This window comes from Cyprinus carpio, chromosome A19 (genome assembly GCF_018340385.1).
Source record: "Cyprinus carpio isolate SPL01 chromosome A19, ASM1834038v1, whole genome shotgun sequence".
NCBI lineage: Eukaryota > Metazoa > Chordata > Actinopteri > Cypriniformes > Cyprinidae > Cyprinus > Cyprinus carpio.
In genome coordinates, this window is record NC_056590.1 from 19,819,624 (window position 1) to 19,845,547 (window position 25,924).

At 36.3% G+C, this 25,924-nt stretch overlaps 1 protein-coding gene across 5 annotated transcripts in view; it reads right to left on the reverse strand.

The window, feature by feature from the left end:
* LOC122148825 (collagen alpha-2(VIII) chain-like) overlaps positions 1-18,955 on the reverse strand; it is a 57,682-nt gene extending 38,727 nt beyond the window's left edge. For 3 of the 5 annotated variants that reach the window (XM_042776941.1, XM_042776943.1, XM_042776942.1), the window contains exon 1: positions 15,712-16,365. The gene's annotated coding sequence lies outside the window, so the exon portion shown is untranslated. Of the gene's footprint in view, positions 1-15,711; positions 16,366-18,838 lie in introns of those variants that run through there. The other 2 variants (XM_042776945.1, XM_042776944.1) reach the window with 2 other exon arrangements.
* Positions 18,956-25,924: the final 6,969 nt, after the last annotated feature.

Below are 25,924 nucleotides of genomic sequence, written 5' to 3' on the forward strand. Positions count from 1 at the left end.
CATAGACACCCTGGAGCTTGACAAACCTACTACTGAGACGCAGACTAAGGAGCCTCCATGCTTAAACATAATATATCAAAGTAAAGCAGACCACTGCGTGTGTGCGCTAATCTATGGAGCAGATGTTAGGGTGACACCTCATTGAGGACAATGGCTACAAAACAGCATACCACATAACATTTTGAAGCAAAGCAATGGATATTCAAGGAAATGTGTTTGATTTCTACTTCATTTATTGTGTTTCAGATGATAGGTGGTAAGTGTAAAGTAAAATTCTGTCATCCATCACTCACCCTCATGTCGGTCAAATCACAAAAGAGACAGAAAGCTTTGTCTATATAGTGAAAGTCAATAGGATCCAATACAATATTAGATGCCTTTCACTGTATGGAAAATAAAACACTTAGGGCATTCTTCAAATTATATTTTTGTTTTTCTCAGAAGAAAGTAATACAGATTTGGAATGACATGAGTATCCCTTTAACATCATAAAGACTATATTGGTTGAAGTATTGAAGTATGGAGCTAGACCAGCACCAATAAAGGCCCCAGCATATACTTCAAGAAAAATCAAAGAATAGACTGGTGCAACGTCATTTTGAACAAAATCAGGCCAAAAGTTTGTTTGGAGATTGTGTCAGGAGTTTGAAAGAGCTTGCCTAAGGGACCTTTCTTGAAAAAATCGCTCCGGATGGGAAACACTTTTGAACTACCATTGATCTGTGGTGAATATGTAATAGGTAGGTACACTGGGGCTCTGCCTTCTTTGACATGGAAATCTTCTCTGGTTCATTTCTTGTATTAAAGCCATCAAGGTCAGGCATGAGTAAAAACACACCTGAAGTAAAACGAATAAAATTTGTATTGGAGATATCTTCTTTATGGTTGATTTTAAAGACACCTTTATTATTGGAAGTGACACTGACACTGTTTTATGTTAAATACTGTTTGTTTTATTGAAGAGCAAAAAAGAAATTTGTCATGCATATATCAGGGCCTTAAGGTGGTCCTTTCAGAAAGGATATGACAGCCAATACGAAGTGTGTTATCAATAGAAAATCAGTTACTTGCTAATGTATAAACACTGCAAAATGTGATGAAACCTCAGGATGAAGAGAATAGTAGGCTGATTTGTACGGCGTGTGGAGCTAATGGAGCAGATAACTGCCTCTGTCTTTCAAGCAATAGGAATATAATGCAAAAATAATAGTGCTGGAATGTTCGCCTCTACAATTGTGTGTTGTTACTGGGTTTGGAGGAGACTTTGGGGCCATGAATCAAGCAGATGAACCCCACTTAAAAAACTTGCCTGGTCTAGACAAGACTCCTCCATGCAGTTTTATCGTCTCTGCAAAAAAAGGTGGTGGTGGGGGGGAGGGGGGGGTATGATGTTCATATTCGTGTTCCCTGAGGGAAAAAAGGCAATAAAGACTGCATTTTTAAGAATGGGGAAAGTATGAACTTTTCACACCCTCCTACGCAGACTAAATCCTTAAATCTAGACAACGACATCCAACGCCTTTGCAAAACTGACAGGAAATAGACACAAAGGACAGACAAGAAAACAAACACAGTCTACCTCTTTCTTTGCTTTTCCAACATCTTTTTCTCGTACCGGGTGTCGTTTGCTGAATTGCAGACTGCCTAATAAGGAGACTGTGGTTTCTGCTGGAATGACTTAACTAGTGCTTAAAATGCTATTTTAATGATTTGTGTGAGAGTCTGTGATGGGAAAGTGAGAGAGAAGCAGGCTAGAGACGATTGTACTTGTGTCTGTGGGCACCACAGTTCAAAATCTATTTCCATGCTAAATGCCAAAATCACTCTTATCCCCCATATCTCCCCCAAAGATGAACAATTCACTATAAATGCACTCTAAAGGCCTCATCGAGCTGCATAGTTCACTAGCACAGGGTTTGCAAACTTGTTAATGCCAAAGACCCCCCAATATGATGATCTTCTTGTTAGGGACCCCCTTGCTAAAATATAAAGGCTGCTATAAGTTTTCATATATAAAGACATATTTATATTGCGTGAAAAAAAGTATTTAATATATACTATATATGTGTTGTTTCCAAAATTAAATATCATTGTAATAAAAACTTTATGAATAATCAAAACTTTTTCTGAGATAAAATATGTACTTTTTTATTAAGTAGTATCCAACATTTTTTTTTTTTATCTATCCAGCATTTGAATATAAAGAAAATAATCCTGTGTATTTGACATAAATTTGCCCGAGCCTCATTTTGTCTCAACAACTGTAGTTATGTGTGCAGTTTGTGGGTGGGTGACTTAAATTCCAGTATTTTTCAGAAACACGTGGCTTTGTTTGGGTTACTGAACTTCATCAATAAGGCCCTAAGAGGACACAAGATGGTCATTAATACTGCAGAAGAACATTTGCAGTCCAGCTGATGATCATTTTTATGCAGTGGTATTTCAGTCGAAGGACAGCACATGTCCTGTTTTGTCTGATGGCATTCAAAACAATTTAGTCAGCAGTAAGGCACGTAACAAATTTTAGGTCCTTTTTCAGTGAATAATCAGAGTTTTTGGAAGCGAAAAGGGGAAAGTGGATTTTGTGAAGAGCATTTTGTCCCTGCCAGATCATCTCCATGTCTGCAAACCTCTTACCTGTGGATGATAATATTATACAGCTGCGAAAAAAAATGATAATGTATGATATAAAATAAAATAATAAATGAAATAAAAAATAATAAAATGTATAAACATGCAGCAGACTGGGGGAAATACCAATACTTTTTTTATATTGTACTCCAATAAACTGTATTTCTTAACTATAAAATATATTATATTAAATATATTAAAAACATGTACTGAACATTCAGTGTCATTCATGTGCGTTTTGCTGTATTAATGTTAACAACTGATCATTTAACTGATCATTAAATGTAAAGACAATCGATTACAAATATTTACTAAAGTCCCCTAATCCTTAACTAAAAGCACTTCCTATTACAGTACATTTATGCATTTAGCAGATGATTTTATTCAAAGCAACTAACAGTGCATTCAGGTTATACATTTAAAAAAAATAAAAAAATTAGCAGTATGTGTGTTCTCCGGGAATTGAACCCATGACCTTTTGTACTGCTAATACAATGCCCTACCACTAAGCCACAGGAACAGTAATAATATCAATAATGTTATTTTTAACAACAACAGCATTAATTTACTCTATATTTTCTCTTCTTTCACACATTTATCTGTCTTCTGTGGTTTCTGTACAGTTTTACTCTTGAAAGTGTTGCAGTACCACTAGCACTGTTTATCCTGCATGATTGCTTGTGCTTTTCCTCCAGCCACTTTGGTTAAAAGCCTCTGCTAAACAGTAAATGTAAATATGTGTTATTCATCTTTGGGGCATCACTGCAATATGAGGCTAAATGAAAAAAATCCCCTGCAGACTTATCTGGATTCCTTAAATACCTAATAGAGAGATTTATAAGATGATGGTGTTGGATGGTGTGACCAATGCAGCCTTGTGCAAACAGAAAGACTCCTAATTCAATTACTGTTAAACCCACACACTCATATGAGCTGCCAAATGGTGGCATTCTAGTCCTGCTCACTGACTCTATTCTGGAGAGCATGATGGGATGCAGGAAGTGTGTTTGGTTGCTTAAGAACTGCCACACAATACCCTCCAGATTTAATATCCTCTTATTGAATCTCAGGCTGAATGTAAACGGATTAGCAGTTGCTACTTGGACTCAGACACACGTGTCCATGACCCACAGTGCACTGGGAGAACTCAGATTCTGCAAGCATGTGGGTTAGTCTTGCAGGGGTCATGCTTTGTATTGTTTCGACTGGGCAGTCAGATAGAAACCCCCACAGGGAGTCTTTGGAGTGTTATGAGCCAATGAAGGCCTGTTCATGTTCATAGAGACTTGAGTTCCACTCAGACAAGCTTAATAGTTTGACTCTTTCTAGCTACTCCAGGAAAATGTATCTGTGACAGGGATAACTATGTTTGGACTCATGGGACCCTCAAAGGGTATCATGCATTGTCTTGATAGTTGGGTCATCTTCAAAAAGAACAGTATTCAAGTGAAGATCTGTATCAAAGACCGAGGAACAACACGGTCTTTGTCTTGTCATGGCTTTGTATTAAAGGCTGCTTTGAACCCAAGATGCTCCTGGTTTAATTTCTTATCAATTCAACCAGGTTATGACGATGACATCTGGATGTCAGGATTAGTTACCGTATCTAATTACCAGGTAAAGAGAAACACAATGAACAAAACGAAAAGGATTTCCTCTTATATTATATTATTATGAATATTCAGAAATGACCAAAGGCGTTCAGATACTTTCACTTACTTCATGGCATCATTTAGATGTATGTGCTTGTCAGAGAAGAAAATGGTGATCACAAGATGAGCGGACAAGCTGAGGATGACCTTCATCTTAGCAGGCATGAGTTAGCAGCTTTTCCAGACATGTGGCTCAGACAGGAAGTTCAGAAGAAATCCTCTTGTAATTATTTGGAACAGTCAGCCTCTCATTTTACCCAAACACTTGAAATGAATAAAATGAGGGATGAATGTATGTCTGTCTCCACATCGGAGTTATACAATAAAAAAAGTAAACTCACATTAGTGATTTTATATCTAACATTTGTGACCTCATTTTTCCACATTTGTAGCTTTGTTTCTCACACTTCTATTCACCAGTATGAAAAAGGTATGCTCACCAAGGCTGCATTTATTTGATCCAAATAAATGCAGTAAACATATTGTGGAAATATTATTTAAAATGTATTTTAATAATGTTTTTTTTTTTCTATGATGGCTGATTTGTCAGTCTTCGGTTTCACACGATCCTTCTGAAATCATTCTAATATGCTGATTTTGGTGCTTGAGAAACATTTCTTCTTATTATCAATGTTTATTTAACATTTAAAATTATTAAAATGTTTATTTTTTTTTTCAGGATTATTTGTTGAATAGAAAGTTTAAAAGAACAGGGTTTAAGAATGCATTTACTGTCACTTTTCACTGAATCTCACAATATTTTTTATTTAAAAAATTATCTCACAATAGCCTTTTTTTTTTTTTTTTTTTTTTGCAGAACCAAAATTTAGATATGTTGCCTATAATTAAGTCAAAAACTCTTTTTAGTGTGAATCAAATGATGATCAAACTGGAGCCTCCAAAAGGTACATGAGAAAGGATGTGAATGAGGATGGGGTGTCTCTGAGAGAGACAAACCCAAATCCTTTCCTCTCTACATTTTCAGTAGCATAGCAGTGTAATGGGATACAGTGTACCTTTTACACAAAGGAAAGAAAGTGGGCCTTTTGAGATTTAGACAAATAGCACACTTATCTTGATTGCACAACTGGTAGAAGGCACGAGACATTCTGAGACGAGACAAACTAATTGCAGGAAACAAAGGTTGCAGGTGGGACAGTCTCCTTAATCAGGCAAAAATCTCCTGCTACAGGCAAAACTAGCGAGCCTGTACGTTTCTGTACAAACCTTTTAAAACCCAATGCTGATCAAAGCACTAAAGCCACTCCAGCAAAATTATTGCACAGGCATCAAGCCACTTAAAGATGAATATCACACAGTCTCATAACACATGGGAAAGTTTTTTCCTTACATTTCTGTAAAGAATAAAAAAAAAAAACTGACCACAGGACAGGAAGTAGTGGTGAACTGCATTTGGATCAGGTACGACAGTGTCACTCATTGGCAAGCCAGATTTAACAAATGCTCTGGTTTGCATTAGCAAAGCAGTAAAAAACAGGATTTTAATGGATACATCTTAATGAAAGGAAAGAGAGAATGAGGACAGAGAGTTTAATTAGTTGTAATTCTCACTAAACAAAGTAATTAAATGAAGAAACTGAAAACAGCATCAAACTGATTGAAGCAATATCAGTCTTCAAATAAAGAGCTAAGAAATTACTTTGAATGACTTTAGATTTTCTGAAACTTTTTAATGGGATCGTTGGATGTACATAGTGACCAGCTTATTTATAGTGAACATGTTCCATGTTTCTTCAACAAGGGCTAGCATATGTGAAAGGTCAACCACGCTGCATCAGGAGCCAGTTCTCCAAGCTAACATGAATCTCTTCCTGGCTGTGGTTAAGGGAGAACACAGGCACTCTGTTGTGCTTGGGAGTTGGATGGTGCACGGCCCATTTGAGCGCTCTCATCTCTGGCCAGCTTGTCAAGCTCCTCCTTCATTCTGTCACACCAAAGTGCCCGGAGATGCAGAGGTTTACTGGGCAACAGTAAAGCATGAGGCGGAGGGATGGGGGGATTTAAAATGATAATTGTCAGCGTTTTGGATGTGTATGAAAGTGGGGCTTCTAGAACAGGATACGATAGGATAACATGAAATGAGACTTTACAGCAACCGAGTGCTGACACAAACTATCTATCTATCTATCTATCTATCTATCTATCTATCTATCTATCTATCTATCTATCTATCTATCTATCTATCTATCTATCTATCTATCTATCATATATCCATCCATCCATCCATCCATCCATCCATCCATCCATCCATCCATCCATCCATCCATCCCTGTCTGTCTGTCTGTCTGTCAGTCAGATGTCTTACTGGTTTTGAAAGAAATCATAAAATAATTGTATAATTACAATTTAAAATTATATTTTCCATTATAATATATTTTTAAATGTGATTTATTTCTGTGATGGCAAAGCTGAATTTTCAGCAGCCATTATACTCTTCAATGTCACATGATCCTTCAGAAATCAAATATGCTGATTTGCTGCTCAAGAATTTCTCATTATTATTAAACGTTGAAAACAACTCGTGCAGCCGTTGTGCTGCTTAATATTTTTTTTTGTGGAAACTGTTAGCTTTTTTATTTATTTATTTATTTATTTATTTATTCATTTGTTTAATGAATAGAAAGTTCAAGAGAACAGAATTTATTCAAAATAAATTGTAACGTTATAAATTGTCTTCACTTTTGATCAACTGAAAAAAAGAAATTCTTACTGAGCCCAAACTTTTTATAAATGCAATCTCAGTCTAAAAGATGCAAAAATAAACTTCTAGCACTGAAAAACACAATCACCATGACAGAACCACAAATCATTCCTAAAATCACAAGGATCTGATGGAAGCTGGATGAAGATGAGTCTGTAATGTTACTAATGTACTTATGGAACAATCTTACTTAAAAGTGCAAGAGTAACAACTGAAACTGTTGTCGGCAGTGTTCTCAATTCCCCTAAGTCATCGGAGGAGGAAAAACTGGGAACACATGTAAAGAAATATTATCCAAGAGTTAAGCTGAAGTAAATAACCTCTAAAGCCCTATTCCCATCTCTGCTGTTGCAGACCATTCATCACCCCTTCTCATAATGTGAGAAAAGAGGGTAAAACATCTTGGCCTGGGAGGACAAGGACAAAGTTATAACCAGAGTTTTATTTTAAGGATTTGACCCAGAGAGGAACTGGCACAGTTCTGCGTCTTTGCCGTAGCCTCAGAGTCCCTCATCAGTTTGGCTCCCAGATGCTGAACAAGAGACTAATGAGAAAGCCGGTAAAATCAACCAGCATCCAATTAAAAGAAATCAAGTCCCTCAGAACCTTAAAGCCCATCATCTGACATTACGATTCATTTGTGCTTGGTTGTGCAGGTAGAACCAAACCAAACAAGGCTGTAAGTGCCTCCAGCTGGATTCAGCTCTTATTTTGATATTCTGTCAATGGCTTCAATGTTTTTTAAAGTTTCCTTGGAAATGGACTGCAAGATTTAGGAACATCATACACACAAAATAAAGCATTTGTTCTGCAAAACACAAAGCAAGCATATGCTAGATTTAAAATTAAAATCTATCATTTGCAAAATTAAAACACAGATAACCATATAAATACCAAACGTCTTATTTGGTAAAACTCTATTATTTTGTGAAGTCCTCTGTGAAACATCTGGGATTTCTCCTTCCTTCCTTATGTACAAATAATATTTTGGGTCACAGTATTTGACCAAAGGCATTTTTTGTTTTCAGTGTGCCAAACCATGAACCACTGTTTCATCACAAACATCAAATAAACTGTAGTATGAGCAATGATTCATAAAAGAGGGGGTAAAAAATCAGTCATAAATCTACAGTAAAAAAAGACAGAAAGAGCCAAATAATGGCTGACATCATTCTTCTTCATATGCTTTCGTCATCAGTTTTATTCAAATACTTATAAGGTCCTAAAGAGCCATGGAAATCAAAAGCTGGCACAAACAATACAAAATGATTCACTGTCGAAACAAAAAATATGACAAAATCTTTAGATAATAAAATAAATCAGAATGTATGTTATATGCCTAATGTTGTGAAAATAGCTGTTTTTGTACACAATTTTGCCTGGAATTAACATTTGCAACTAATATTTAGCATTGGTGTGGAAATACCTTGACTGTCTCTCAGTCTGTCTGGAAGCGTGATGCTGATAAGACAGCTTGAGATTGTGATTGGAGTCGTTTGCTGGGTCTGAATGACAGAGAGGCTGCTGAAAGAACTTATACTGTGCAAAAGGAAAAATAATAACAGCCGCTTGCCAAGCTTCCCCATTTCCTTCTATTGCCAATGGAACGGAAAAACTCATTCACGTCCAGTGCATTTTCAAGAGCCAGGGGGGAGCAAATGAGGGATGCAGTGAAGAGGGGAATGTGAAAATGAAAGGCTAAGAAGACAAGATAGATAGACACAAAGACAGATAGCAACTTTATTTATCCCTGAGGGGAAATTTAGTAAAACTGCAAGATATAATTACTTAAGTAACAACGATTGAAGGGAGAGATGCTGGTTATTGTTTTATTCTTGCCTTTTTTTCTTTCTTTTTCTTTTCTTAAGGTTCTGGTCACTTGCTGTGAAAAAAAAAAAAAACTTACAAACAACACATGCACTGCAAACAGTTTTACATTTTATCTTGTTTTTATTAAAAATAAGTAACAATCCCACACACTATCAATACTTGCTAATTCTTAAACTTTATTTATCACACGCAATGTTTTAGTCCACCGACCTTCATCAGGCAAATGTGCGTTGCGTGTGATAAATAAAGTTAAAGAATTAGCAAGTACTGATAGCGTGTGGGTTCGTTACTTATTTTTGATTTAACTGTTTGTTTGTTTTTTGTTTTTTCCCATGAACCTATCGTCGTTTCAGTTGTGCTGAGTTTACGTTAATTGATTGTCTTGTTTTTATTAAAAATACCTGAACCTTGCATAATATTATTTTTACTTGCATTTTTTCTTAAGCATAACTCTATTTTACTTCATATATTTTAATTCACACACACACACACACACACACACACACACACACACACACACACACACACACACACACACACACACACACACACACACATATGCTTAAAAGTTTAGAATTGTAATGTTTCTTATATACAGTATAATACATATAAATTTCATATTTTTATAGACATATTTATTATTTATATAATATATATATATATATATATAAGAGTTGTTGAGAGTGTGTCTTGATTTTTTTTTTTTTTGCATTTACATAGTTGTATGTGATTTATGATATTTTAAATCAGCCCTGAGTCTAAGCCCAGATGTGTGCTGCATTCATCAGACTTAAATTAAAGCTGTTAATTTCCGCAAGCATGTGTTCAATTGTGTCCTGTTGAGAATAACAAAACAGACACATCTGTTCAGGGCAGTACACCTTTCTACTCAATCAATCAAACAGTTGACATCTTCACACCCTAGCGCCCACAGAATAAACCCATTGGCCTTCACAGATAACCTCCCCTTTCCTGGATTTGTTTGCACCTCTTTTCCTGTCCAGACTAATTCATGCACGACCCACTGGAACGAAGCCTTATGCAACAGGATGTTTGATTGAGCCACCGGCGGCATTTTTCTAAGGTCTGAGATGTTCACACACTCCCTCACAAAGGCACGCACCCTCATCGAATAGGCGACGCAGGCTAAGCACATTGCTGATTGCAGAGGAGGCTTATGCCAAAGCACTGTTTCCAACAGCTTTGAGGGTAATTCCTCATTTGCTGTTTTTCTTTTGTCCGTCATACCTTAAGTGGAGAACGGGCGGAAGGAACGAAGCCTGCAGCGCCCCATCACACAGACTTTGAAGAAAAGCACAATTCCTCAAAGGAATGCGCCGCTTGCCTTGTATCACCATTGAACAGGACTGTTTTTCCTCTCTCTTGGTGAACGAAAAACATTTAGAAACAAATGGTAATGGTGAGAGATGGGGTCATGAGTTCCTGGAACATAACACAGTTAGGCATATGCTTTTCCCGGCACATGAGTGGTATTCTCCTTCATTTCCTGTTTAAAGTGAACACCAAAAAAAGGAGGTATGAAGGTTACCACACGGTTGATGAGAAGAACCTTTCTGCCAACATGAATGGGTTCAAAATAACACAGTATGACACAGTATGCAAAACAAAGCGGGGAAAATATAAACGAAATGGTTACACTTTTCAATAAGGTTCAATTCATTAGCAGTAGTAATGCATTTGGTATCATGAACTGAATGTACTGTTGTTCATAATACATTAATGTTAATATATATAGTGCAAAAGATCCTATTAATGAGTTCCAGTAAAAATTTCCCAATGACAAAAATGTACAAATTCTTGAAACAAGATCAATTTATTTTGTAATGTATCTGTAAGACAAGTGTATTTAGTTTTACTCCACTTACAGATATTTTAAGTATAAGAAAGGTAAAAAATGTGCCAGCTCTGTAAGATGAAATACACCTGTATTCAAGATGAAACCAAGTCTTCAAGGGATAATTCACCAACCCCCCCCCCCAAAAAAAGAAATCTAAATTCTGTTATCATATACTTACTAAACAGTTTTGGTTTTACCATTGACTGGACATTTCTCAAAATAAAAAATAAAAAGATTTTGCAGATTAATATCTCTTTAATATTTTATGCAGTGTCAATTCAAGTGTAAAATTATTATTATTATTATTATTATTATTATTATTATTATTTTTGCAGTGTACTACTTACGATGTTAAAATCGTATTGGTATATGTAAAAATTTACATAACCCAAGATTTATAAATGCTCTGAAAAAGTATTGTAAATGATAATTTTATCATTTTCATTTTAGCTATCACTGTTAAAATACAGAACCTTATTGTAAAGTGTTACCAATGAATTTGAGGTATAATAAACAAATATGAATCAATAATTGCAATCTTTCAAATGCTTTACTATTTGCATAGAAAGAAAAGAGGCCTTTGTCATCTAAAACGTCTCAAGAGGAACTCAGAGCACCAGTGGCCGGACTGTGAACCTGTGTTTTTTCCTGCGTTCCCATCTAACAGGGTTTGTGGTTGCACAGTCAAGGTCAGACACTCTGCCCTCTAGTGGCACTATTTTAAAAAACCCATGTGGATTACTGGTCTTCTCACCAGAAAAGGAACACATTTCTCAGTTGGCATATAAGCATCAACAGGTTTATGAATAATAAAAAAAAAAAAAAAAAAAGCATTTTCTCCATGACAGTACATGACAATCCATTGAGCTTGACACTCAATTCTGTCCTACATATACATTTATTCCTTCACCTTTGCCACAATACAAGACATCGCCTCTCATAAACCCGAAGTAAAAGTTTGAACTATTGGTGTGTCCAACATTACCCATATGCTTCTCAGTCTGCATTCAGCCAGATTCTCTGCCTATAGTCTCTCCCACTGATTGAGCATGTGTAATGGATTTCGTATCATTTTCCTCCGTTGCACAGTAAAAAAAAAAAAAAAAAAAAAAAAAAAAAATTACATCTCAAATGGGAATTGAATCTAGAGTGAGCCATTACAAGCTGAATAAAAAGAGACATACATAATAGTTTGGATACAAGCTTTGCTTCTTTTTATTTCTCAGATATGGTTTCTCCAGGGCACACATTTACATCCACCTTGAGATAAAGGGATCTAAAGAACAGGGAAATAGGGGTTTCAGTGTCTACGATGGACCTTTAAGAGCTTATAAACAAGATTCAATGAGTTGAAAATTGCCCCAGAATTAACAGATGGCTGGACATGGATAAAGGCTTACTGACCAGCACGACCAATAAGCGTGCACCAATTATGAATGGTCCATATATAAAAGCCTCCATCAGGCCAGTTGGAGTAATGTAATGTAATAAAGAAAGAAATGCATTTCATCAGGCCCAGTCTGGCAGAGTCAACCAAGATCATAAAAAGCCAGTAGAGTTATCCAAAAGGTGGGCATCCATGGTTACAGCACTGCCTCGCCATTAAAGCTTCACACTACCAAAGTACTGTATATGCCTTTGCCCAAGCGGTCAAAAATTGGGTGGTTAGCATGATCCTGTTATCCCCTGCTAGAAGATGCCATAACTACACCATCTAGACCAAAATAATAATAAAAAATAAATAAAACAATAAAAAATAAAAACATTGTTTACATTACTAATATTTTTTTTCTAATATGAAAAAAAAGTTTTCAAAAAATAAAGTTTTAAAATAATTTTTGTCAATAAAATGACAGTTAAAATAGTACAGTGCAGAGTTTTATTAATTGTAATAAGATAATATATATATTTTAAGTTTTTCATGTAATATATATATATATATATATATATTATAGTTTTTCATATCTATATATATATATATATATATATATATATATATATATATTACATGAAAAACTTAAAATGTAAATGCATTTAAATGTACACTTGCTATGTGTACTGCGTTAAGCTAACTGAGACTTGTTATAGCACTGTCATATCTTTGCTCTATTGTTGATTTTGATTGCTTCCATTGTCCTCATTTGTAAGCCACTTTGGATAAAAGCGTCTGCTAAATGACCCAGTGTAAATGTAAATGAAAATTAGAAATGTTGCCTTTGCAACTAACTGGAATAAAGTGTTTAAGTTGAAGTACTGACATCACAAAAAATAAATTGAAACTAAATAACATTAAAAACAAAGCTAATAAAAATGACAATAGCACATAAAGTTACTACATTTAAACGAAAATTGAAACTGAAAAATAAAAGATAGAAAAATTCTGAATATTAATAAATACTATAATAGTATATTAATTATAATAAAATAACACAGGTCCACTTTTTTTGGAACCTATTGACTTTCAGTGCATGTAAAACACAGCTGAAACATTCTTCAAAATATCTTCTTTTCTGTTCCACAGAATAAATAAAAATATAAAGGTTTGGAACAACATGAGGATGAGTAATGATAGAACTTTTATTTTGTGAGTGAATTATCCTTTTAAAATGAAATGGCTAAATTCTTTATAAATTCTAAATTCTTTTTTTTATTCTGTTTTCTTTTTATTTATTATATTATTTAAAAAAACTTGCTATGTGTACTACGTTAAGCTAACTGAGACTTGTTATAGCACTTGTATATCTTTGCTCTTTTGTTGATTTTGATTGCATCCCATGTGCAAAAATGTCAGATTTGTCAGAAAAATAAACTGCTAATGCATAGAAATAGTTTTCACCGGGTACAACAGATCTCCTTGGCCTTATCTGAAATGTGCATGTGGGGAGAAGGGTCAAAGTATGTATGAGAAGGAGTGAGGTGTTTGGTGGATTGAAGCTATCGCTGTAATTGCAGTCAGAAAGGTGGGACGCTGTCTGCTGCATCTCCTGATAACAGGCCCAGAAGAGACGCATTCATCATAAAATCACATCATACTTCACAGCTGACTTTCCCGTCCTCAGAACTAACCACAGACAGCATCCCATCTATGAGCTTTGGATCATTTCCAGATGGAGGAATCAGAAGTGTGTGAGGGTAATGGGCCCTCTGTCTGTGGAGTGTCTTAGACACTTTTTCTTTAACCTCTCTTTTCCACCCAGGGGTTCAAGATCACGTCGGAGGAGCACTAGCGGCACTGACACACAGGTTCGCAGTCAGACCTCAACCGCTTCTCCTCCTGAAAGCCATCATGTTGAGGCGCCAAATGTTTTTAGAGGAGAGCATGTCGTCTTTTCCAGACTGGGTCTGTTTCAGTTCTGTAGAAGCTGGGCCCTGCTACTCAGACAAGAAAAAAGTATTATTGAATACTATTCCCCAGTGCTCTGGGTGAAGAATGTATTATGAAAGCACATTCCCTTCTCTCTCTCACAGTCCTCTCTCGCTCTCCGTCTGAAATTAAGACAGCAGCAAGGAGCTTGTGCCATGTGCAGTATTGATTATGTGTGGAAAAGCTGAAACATTACAAAGAAGCTCTTTTAGACCTTCTTTGACATATTATGACAAAACATCATGTACAAAGCTTGCTGAGGTGAGAAGCTACTGCTGACGAAGATACATCAAACGTTGAAACAACAACAACAACAACACTAGATATTTCCATTCAAGTCAACATGAAAAGACTTTTGCAACATAATCTGACATATTGTATATTTTTAAAATAATTTTAAAGAGAAAAATAAAGTATGGCAAGATTTTAGCCATCAAAAACTGATCGGCTTGTAATAAATGGGGATTACATATGAAAACAAATGCAAGAAATCAGCATTGGAGGCGGAGCAAGTTATTACATTTTGCGAAATGATTCTGAACACAAAACTTTCTTTTAAATTTAGATTACTGAACAAGGAATCATTCAGAATAGGACAAAGAATGTATGTTAAGGAATAACACTTTTTATTAATAACAGCTATCATCACTATTATTATTACTATTCATGATGACTTTAAAAGAGCCAATTTAATTTGACATTTTATCCATTTTATCCTTTATGAACTATACCTGAAAGATGAAAATGCAATGACTTCAATAATAATGTATGTATGTATGTATGTTTATTATTTATAATAATAAATATGTAATAATAATTTTTATATTAAAGTGACGATTTAACTTGATATTTTAACCTCTGAAGTGAACTACTCCTGACAGGTCAAAACACAACACTTCCATAATAATAATAATAATAATAATCATAATAAATAGGGTTCATTTCAGTTTCATGTTTACTTTAAAAGATCTGATCTAATGTGATTTAAACCTCTGAAATGTCTGACAGGTCAAAGCACTTTCAGAACAACAACAACAATAATAATATGTGGAGTATGTGTGACAGGTCAAAATGAAATACTTTCAAAAGCTGAGAAGTAGGCGTGGACTTCAGAACACTGTGGGTGGAGCTAAATTTAAGTGAGTGGCACTGGTGCACAACAGAGTGCAGACCAAACAGTCCCAGGTGTCAGTGAGAGCGAGACTGCTGCAGTTATATAACTCTTTCCCAATCCAACTCCAAAACAGCTGTGAGACCTACCACACTACCTGAACCACACAACCTATAACGCAACAAGCACGCACAAACCACAAACACACTATAAAACCAGCATCAGCATAAATACAATGGTAGCCAGGTGGCTCTGTTTAGAAAATGCGCCACATATTTTGCAGAGATTAATGGGGGCAGAGCACTTAAACATTCTGTTAATCTGCCTTGTGTGTAGCAGTGCGCTGAGAATTATGTTGGTCTCATGATTGAGATGTGAACCCGACTGTTTTTCCTCTCTCTCTCTCTCTCTCTCTCTCTCTCTCTATGTCTTGCATTTGGATTCAATTGCTGTGAAGCAACGGGATATGAAAAACATTTTCAGAGATGACATATGCCTGCACCCAGAGGGGAAGGAAAATTAAAGATTCAGATATAACCTTACCTCACCCTTCTGCTTCACCTCGATTACTCAGGCAGGTAACTTATGCAGGTCAGGTGGCTTCTTTTCTGTGTTCCTTCTTCAGACAGTCATCTCTGGAGAAATAACTTGAGAAGATGTGATGGGATCCCAGCAGACAGGGAAGTCTCGGGAATGTCTTGGCACTTGGTCGCAGTCAAATATTGTTTGCATACGCGCAGAAAGAACGAATACAACTCTAGAGAAAGTTCGGCTTCTCAATGGCAGGTGCCAGTCTGCTTCCTATACTTATTTCTGTCTCTGGTGAAAATTAAGTCCATGTGCTTGTCGCAGTACAGGGGAAAAAAGTCCTTGTTGTGCTGTCTCCAGCCTGGATACAAGTAGATTTCAGACGCACCTTCTGAATCTCTGTGCACTCTCACAGGGTGGAAAGTAGGAGGGAGAGAGAAAGAAAGAGAGAGAGGGAGAGGGAGAATGTGAGAGGCAGAGTGCTCAACTTCACGAGGCAGTGGCTCTCCTGACTCCAGGCAAGGAGAGGACCTCCTTTCAGGGCTTTTAACTGGAGGAAAAGCACCTGGAAGCTTCCAGTCTCTTTTCTTGCATGTATTTTTTCCAAACAGAGAGAGTGGATTGTTTCTCTGGTTCCCTCCATACAAAAGGCAAGTGTCTGTGGCCGGGCAGAATAAGGAAACAGTATAGAGGATGGGGTGGGGTAGGTGGAGTAAAGGGATGGAATTGCACCCCTCCTCTTTTCCCGGTAACCATTTAAGCCCTTGTTTTCCCACCTCCAACATAAGCATCTGCAAACAAATGCTTGCACTCATACAAACACACAAATCTTTCCCAGAAAGCACCTTTTGGAAAATTCAGACTGTGCTGGCGCAGCTCACAGTGCATCGATTTCACCTCGGCGAAAGCATTCTTTTACAAAACGGCTCACATTTGCTGTCCTAAACGTTCCAGCACAAGATTATAAGCACATATGCAGCAGTAAGTACAGTGGAAGTCTGTTTTTGTGTAATCTTGCCAGACTCTCAGCCAATTAAACCAATCAGTTTTATGAGATGAGATTAAATGTCTTGGCTGACTGATCTAGACTGCGAACCACTTAGCAACAGTTCTCAAGTGGAACCTTTCCCGGATGAATTGCAATGATAATATGTACAAATACTTAATTCAGAATGTGTAAAGCAGCGTTTTGAGGATACAAACGGAGATATGCATTAGCACAGTTAATGGCCCCTATTACCCGATTCGAATTCTTGGCGAATAAAATCCCTTGATTATCTTGCATAATTATGTGAAGAGTGTGCAAGAAAAGGCAATATTACAGAATCTCTTATCTAGTCCTAAATTAACTATCATCGCGGTGCTCTGCTCATCATCTGATATGCCTTTCTAATAACAATGAGCTCATTCAGTTCCAATTAGCCACTGTGCAACAATATACAATATACTACATGTCTTAAACACCAACTTTATCATAATATCCAATTATAAAACCCAAGATTCGATTGAGCGCACACTGAAAAATGGAGGATTTGTAGCCTCGGGAAGGGTCTGATATGGCTTTGGATAATGCCAGAGGAGATGGAGCAACAAGTGGAGCATTGTGCTTGAAAGGAGCTAAAGCTAAGACTAGCCACTGGATACCTTCCATCCATGCAGCCCCTGACATGGCTGGATATTAGGAGTGTTATCAGATGCTAATCTGAGTTTGTGTGTCTTGTAAGTAATGGAGCAGACAATAACAGGCACGCGGCTAATTACAGACCTGTTTACATACAGTACGTCGCATTCATATGGAAGGCTTTGAAAGTTGGACCCAAAGTTCAAGAAAACACATTTGCGTTTGTGCAATTGTTTTGTTTTGTCGTGACAAAACCTGATAGTAAAGCAAAATTATAGGCTAATTCACACTGTGGCAATAGATGCTGACCAACGCTGACAATCATCAGATTACTGTATGTCACTTCTCAGACATTCAATGACCTTATATAATGTTTTTGCCACGAAAACATCTAAAATCATAAAATGATAATAAAAATTAGAAGAACAATTTTACAGCTCTAATAATACACACATTTTAACAGAATAATAATGGGAATGCTTTTATAAAGTTACAAACTTCTCAACCTTCCTTTTAAATCCTCCAGAAATTGGCCTCATTTGCTTCCATTGTCAGCACCTCGCCATAACCTCAACTTTCCTTCTCCCTCCCTCTTTTTTTTGTGGCAATCAAAATTATGGCAAAAATTGTCAACCCGTACTAAACCCAAATATTCCTTGAAGAGTCGATTCAGCCCTCTCGTGTGAATTCAAACCTTTACTACTGCTGGAAAAATATAACCTGTTGTGTTTTTGAATGATGCTGTTGCGTATGCATGATTAATAGGAGTGAGGCGAGACTAAGCTCTTAGTTTTCATGACCAGGTGAACTGTTTCCTATGAGGACAAGCATAGTTTTGTAATGACCACTCTCCTCAGTGGGTTGGGGGCTTTAAAGACCATCATTAGCCACAAACTTTAATAGCAATGACTTTTTGTGTTCTTTGCTGGTTCGTTTGATCTATCCAAGCAATTTTCTCAATGAGAGTCACTCAAAGATTATCAGATATTGAAACGAGTATGAATAGTGCTTTGCAAAGGGAAAACAGACCTCGGTTTTGCTCCCAAACGTAATAATCTTTCTAATCTTAGCTGCTAATCATGCCATTAACCAATGTAAATACTCAAGGATCCCTTAATGAACCACTTCAGGTCTTGATTTCCATCACTTTAATGTCCACAGAAATGTCTGGTTTTGATTAATTGAAGAACCAGGATTCCCACAATCTCTCTATATATGAGGTATCCTGCTTATTAATGTGATTTCAAGTCCTGAAAATGTCATAAATTAATAGAATAATCATTTAGTGGGCATTTTTACACAGGAAAAAAAAATCATATGGCCTTCGAATATTGGCCTTAAATTCAAAAAGGCTGAGAACCACTCAACCACTGTTTCAATAGAATAATAGTTTTGTCTAAGAAAACTTTAAGGGAAAAAAGCTTATCCTATTTTGAGGATCTTGAATCGACAACTGTCATAATATTGGGTCATTAATCATATGACATCATCAGTGACAAACGTGAAATTGGAATTTCTTACTTGCATTGAAGAGGCTTTTACAGTCTTCACAGACTTTATGGAGGAACGGATGAGTTTTCCTGGCGTCTTCTTGTGATGTATTCAAAAGTATCCTGTGTGTGCCTGTTGTAGGCTGCCATTCAGACCCAGGTGTCAGGGTGTTTTTTTACACATCTCAGTGAAGTGATTTGGGGAGCAGGAGAAGGGGCGGCCTGCCACTGGAGCTCATTCACAAACCAGCTGACCTCACCACCTCCACCCTGCTTTTACAAGGTGAAATCGACCCATGGAAACTCTTGTAATAAGAGTTTCCCCCCTCTTTCACCCTGTTATGTTCCGTGAGCGAAGTATATAAAAATAAACAGCCATCACAAATCTGAATGCCATGGCATTGCATCAGAAAAGCGGTTTTGCTTTACACGTCTGCCAGGGGCTAAAAGTAAGCTGTGACACCTGCGACAGTTGACACCCCACCCAAGGCCCCAGTTTGTTAAATCAGAGCTCATGTGTAGGCCTGTGTGTTTTACTGAAGGCTCCACTGTGTCCTTGTATGTTAATATGTTTTGGGTGGAAACAAGCACTTTCACAGCCCATTACCTCTCAGCAGAGCTATTAGAAGAGAAGAAAAGGCAGACACCACCACACCACTAGAGGCGCTAGTCAACCACTGAACTCCACACAGGTATCAGGGGAATCAAAACCAAGATGGAAAGTTCTAAGTCGTTTAAATTTATACAAAAAAGTGTCTTGTTGGCTTTTGAATATAATCACGTACCCAAAATGAAAACTAAAACATCAAAAAAGATGCAACCCACCATTAAATGTGTTGCCACTATATGCCAAGATGGCCATTTTGTGAACAAACACAACATTTAAGTAGTTATTCACTGGCAATAAAAAAAATACATTTACGGTAAAATTTTGTCTGAAAGAAATTAATGCTCTTATTCAGCAAGGATGCATTAAATTGATCAAAGGTGACATTTGACGTTACAAAAGGTTTCTATATCAAATAAATGCTGTTCTTTTGAAAAAAAGTTCTTGAAAAACATTTATCACGGTTTTCACAAAAATATTAAGCAATTTTCAATTTTCAAAATTGATAATAATAAATGTTTCAGATGCAGCAAATCAGCATAATAGAATGATTTCTGTCTTCAGATCTTGTGACACTGAAGACTGGAGTAATGACTGATAAAAATTCATAGGAACAAAAATTATATTTAAAAATAGAAAACAGTTATATTAAACTGTAATAACATTTCACATTATTATTATTACTGTTATTATTATTATTATTGTAAATTAACCTAGAATCTCTTGTCCTCTCCATGGCTATATCAAGATAAGGCCCTGGCACTTGGCTTGGCTAAAGAGGAATGCCTGGCATCTGGTAGTTGGTGGTGCTGGGGAGTTAAGCACTGGCCGGCCACTGAAACTGATATAAAGTTCTCCAAGAAATTCCTTTATGTACGGTTAGTGAGACTGCCAGGGCTCAGGCTGGCACAGGAGAAGAGAAGAGTGATGCTCTGCCTGACTCATCTTGTATCTCAGTCATGTTTCCTCAAGGTAATTATTTTACATTGATAAAAAGAGCACTAAAGAGGTTGAGAGATATGGAGGACAGAAAGGACCTTTTCTTTCTGGGCTAGAAGTGCACGATAGAGATTAGAAGAGCGGGCAGGTAAACTTCACTTCTGGCTGGATGTGAAAGAGGAAACAAGCACTATGGCCAGATGACAGGAACCATTAGAGAATTTCCTAAAAAGGGAGGGGAAAAAGGAGGGAGTTTACTTCACTACCAATTGCACTAAAAGCAGACATTCAGCAAGTCTGATATACTAAAAGACAAACAGTACTTTGTTATCATATTTAAGGCCAGCTATTTTGTAGTTAATCTTAAATGGGAAACATTCAAATGAGCATTCAAACAACAAAAGAGACCCTCACTTGACCATAAGTTGGACAGATAAGTTGAACTGAATTTGTGGGTCAAAATAAACACTTACTGTACTATTTACACTTTATGCATTTTTACTGATCAGATAGCTGTTCAAATGTAAAGTCCTTCAGATGCAACAAATACCATACATATTTAAAATACCAAATCACTTAAAATAAAAATGTAAAAACACTTATAACTGTTAAATGTAATCTTCTGCAATTTTACATTAGCATTTAAAATAAATGAAATGAAATTAGCGGGTTATCTTTAATTTAGTGCTGTCATGACAACTCTCTTAGAATTTAGCATGGTAATATACATGGCAATGTTAATGTGTTTAGTCTTGGTGGAACAGATCTGGTACGCTTTTGCGGCATAGCAAGTACCGAGACTTGCTACTGCCAATACATCCACAGACATGCTGCTGTGAGCATGTAAGAAATACTGCTGCTGCACATATAACAGGGGTCTGTCCTGGAAGGCCAGTGTCCTGCAGAGTTTAACTCCAACTTGCCTCAACAGACCTGCTTGAAAGTTTCTGCATGTCTAGTAAGACCTTGATTAGCTGATTCAGGTGTGTTCAATAAGAGTTGGAGGTAAACTCTGCAGGACACCGGCCCACCAGGACAGAGTTTGGAGACCCCTGACATATGAAATAACCCCCATATATAACACATGAAATTACCGTATTGTAGCAGATTTATACAGGTGGAGCTGCTTAAACAGTATTTGAATGTTGAGCAGCAAGCTCTTTGGCTGCTGAAGCAAAAAGAAACCAATCAGCTGTGCCATGTGAATAATGATTTGATTATATCAGATTGAGTTAAAACCTATCGGCCTGTGACATCTAGAGTTTCATGACAGAACTTTGGTCATACAATAGTGTACAATCTATTGCATTTGTCCGTTATCAGCCATTATGTAAATAGGCGGATCTCTATTTTTTGAGCTACTTCAGGTGCTAAAAAAATACCACCATTCTGGAAATATGAAAAACGTGTTGCTAAAATTCAAACAACTAATTAAGTAATTAAAGCACCTAATTAATAAATATTTACACATTTGTATTTTTATAAAAAAAAAGAAACTGATCTTAATCTTAAAGGGATAGTTCACCCAAAGTTACCACAAGAACAATAACAGTAAGCAAGTAAAATTATTTGTTGAGTTATTTGGTTCATGGGTGAACAGTAAAAAGTAAATTAGTGGAGAATGACTATAGACTTTCTAATCTCAAAAATAAAAATATTTTTAATTGCCTACTGCACAGAAAATGACTGACAGGCAGAAGCAGACGCGTATAAACTGTAAATGTCTGGGCACTGCTGATAAGAGTTGTACTTTCACTGATTGTTATCTCAGAGCATTGAATGTTTCGGCTTCTCTTACCCCTCAAATGTTTATTCACGTGCAACACAGGATGAGAAAGGCAGACGTGAGAGATAATTCAGATTTGAAAGGTTCAACAACTGAAAAAAAAAATCATTGTTTTACTTTGTTTTTCTTTCAAAAAATAAATTTCTATTTCCTAACCAGCAGGCAACAGAACAATTTCCTCCACGGCAGGGGCAATGACATCCAAAAACCCAAACAATCATGTTAGAATAAATAAGGTAAACTCCCTGAGTTAAATATCCCAGGCATAACTCCAAATTCCTTACAGAATGGATATTAAGGGCCACAGCTTTTATTTAACTGCTCACAATCAAACTTCCAAGTGTGGAAAAGACAGAAGAAAAGCAAATTGCAGGCACCAGCACTGTGGTTTGAACTCTGCACACAAGGGGGCAACATTTTTGAAACACTTTCAACAATAATGCAATCAATAGGATCATTCAGATGCCCAGAAAAACTTCCCAGACTAGACAACAAAAATGTGAAAACAAAATGGAAAATTATCTGCAGAACAAATCAGTGCAACAAAACAAGCAACAGATATTAAGAAAAAGCAAGCATTTACAGTATATTCTTTGTGTTATTAATATCCACTGAGACGCTGTGTTTTACCAGCAATTAAAAGCATGACACGCATCCTCATCATACACCCAACTGATCCACTGGGACAAACACTGACCTCTGTAAATGTCTATGTCCTGATTTGGATTATACATGACCCTGGATGACTGTATCATCCTGTAACGATCCATCAGCATTTATCCAAGTGCGGTGCTCCGTCTCACCTGGTTTCCTCAGAAACCATGTCAACATGGCCTGGCCTCAATGACAACAGGAATTCCTCCCTAAACAGCTGCTTCCACTAACGTCATTTTACCAAAACTAGAGATTTTTTCATCCTCAGATCATCTAGGATTGAGAAACTCCAAAATAACTCCCTTGTCATTTATGAAACACAAACTTTAAAATGCTAATAAAGTTGTTCCATTATGAGAAATTAAAGAATAATGTGCCATGGAAATTTAAAAGGGCAAAAAGAATTGGTTTGAAACAAATCCCAGAAAAAGTTCTTTTATCTATACTTACATTTCAGTCAAAAAACAGAAGCGATATGAAGGCAGAAATATATATTTGTGGACTACTTGAACAAGGATCTCAAAAAGTTGAACAATTTCTGTACTGTCAACATACGAAGGCTATGCCAACAGACTGCATGCTGACATTAATAAAGGAACACTTTTAAAAACAGAGATGTGTTCTTCAGAAAAAAAGGCTGTGCTGAAAGACATGCCAGAAAAACAAAGCACTCCAACACTGCACAATCACCAAACATAATTTTTTTTTTTCTTTAGGCCACCCATGGAGGTGGCAAACTTACAAAAGCCCAAACAGACTTTCTGTGACCAGTACAAGGCTGAGAAGCTGGGTGAAATATCTGGAAATTTGCTGTGGTTTTCCAAATGAGTACATCATCTGCAGCTTACAGCAGTGTTATCCATCTCAATTTGAGGGTTTAAGTTCATGATTGAATTAGGAGGGCCTGACTCATGGTACTTAGCGAATTAGTGCCCACTGGAATCAGAACAACAGCTTTAACACTTGTTGAATGTGTTTGTATATTATGTGCGACAGAGAGATGCAGATTCAGAAAACACACACAGGCACTTCACAATGTGATTTTAGGGAGACAACGAGTCCATCAGATGCACCTCCATCCATATCCTGCAATGAATGATAGAGATCATTATACTGTTAGAAAAATATCAAAATTTTTGTCAACCAAAATTATGTTAAAGCTACACTGTCAGAAATAATGTTGCAAAAATTGTACCCTAACGGGCTGCATCAATTGGTCACAATGGCAATAAAAAGAACTTTGTATCTTCTATTTCTAAATGGTGCATATTAGTACCCTAAAGTAATATATGTACTATAATAAAATTTTAGGGGTAAATAAGGCACAAAGCTGTCCCTTGAAGTGACAAGCTTTTGTACCTCTATATACACAATTGTTACACATTTTTCTTAGGGTGTATTCACACCTGTCTTGTTTGGATTGATTGAATCGAACTCAAGTTTGTTTCCCCTCTTGGTACGGACCTTTTTGGCAGGTGTGAAGTCACACAGCAGTCACACTCCGGTGCGGACCAAACAACCGAACCGAGACCCAGCTGAAGAGATGGTCTCGGTCCGCTTCCAAACGAACTCTGGTACCGTTCGTTTAATCCATTTAGTGGAGTTTTTTGCGTTTCAATGGCTTAAATCACTTGTTTTTAAACCATAATGCTTAAAAACACTGTGAATGATGAGTTTGCACAGCAATGTGACGTTAGCGCGCTAAAAAGGGTTAAGCTTGACGCAAAACTTACTATGACTATGTTGGGGGAAAATAGTAAGGAGATATTTTAATTATTTACTAATAAACTAATGTTTTATGAGTCAGTGTCACAATGAAGTTGATGATCCTGACTCACCATCTCATCATTGGACGCGCCTTTAGAAAGAAATTCATCTTTACAAATAACATAATAATAAGAGTATTTGTTTTGGAATTGAATTATTTCGTTTTGTAGTCATTTAAAGCTTTCTGTAGATATATTTATCATGTCTGTAAGGAAAATATTAACTGAGTTTCGGTTCATTTTTTTGAAGCGCTCATGCTCAAGATGGCCATCACATCCTATTTGTTTCCTTTATTTTACAATAGCACAACGTTTTCTTGATATTGTGAGTGCACACAAATAAAAATAGACCCTTTACAGTTCCGAACGATGTATTATTCCTACCTTCATGAGCAAAAATGATGGCGTATTTAATTTGTCCTGAAGCGTGCTTCAGCTTCCGCTCTCTGCACAAACGATTGGATATGCACCTAATAGCGCACATTTATATATGTTTAAATATTTATACTAACATTGTGATATGCTTAAAGTTTATATATATATATATATATATATATATATATATATATATATATAATCGCACCTGAAATCGCACCTGACATATATATATATATATAGAGAGAGAGAGAGAGAGTCATAATTACAACATCGTATGACATTGTCTCATATGATCTTATAAGTTTCTTCATATTGCGTTAGTATCTGATAAGACTAAATCAGTAAAATAATAAAAATTGTACTACAAAAGATCTCCATGATTAGCCTGTTTTTGCACTTCCTGTTTTTCCCTGCTTAAGAACTTCTGTCCAATGAATGGATGACCTTAGCACACATGTGGTTTTGTTTACTATTTCTGGTCCACTTGCAAAAAAGGGCAGTGTGTAAGCGAACCGCACCAAGAAAAAAAAAAAAAAAAACAAAAAAAAAAATATCAACATTGTCTTTGGTCCAGACCAAAGCAATTAAACTAGTGGACTTTCATGTTGTGAATACACCCTTAGAGTGTATATGGGTACTAGGGCTGCACAATATTGGAAAAAACTTACATTGCGATATTTTGTTTTTCTGCGATATATATTGCCATATGAAAAAAAATAATCATGATTGGGGTGATTTTGTAGGTGAATAAATCAGCATAGAAAATAGATTACTAGCATAGATACATATAACAGAACAAAGATACAAATGAAGTAAACAGTGCTTTATATTTTTCAGGTAAGTCTAACAGTATTTAAGTACAGAAATTGAATAAACAAATGTAAAATTACACTGCATAGTCTTCATTGTATAAATTAAATCGATTAAATCTGTGTTAAATCTACAAAAGTGATTTTTCTCTGTGTTTTGTTCTTTGATTAACATTCA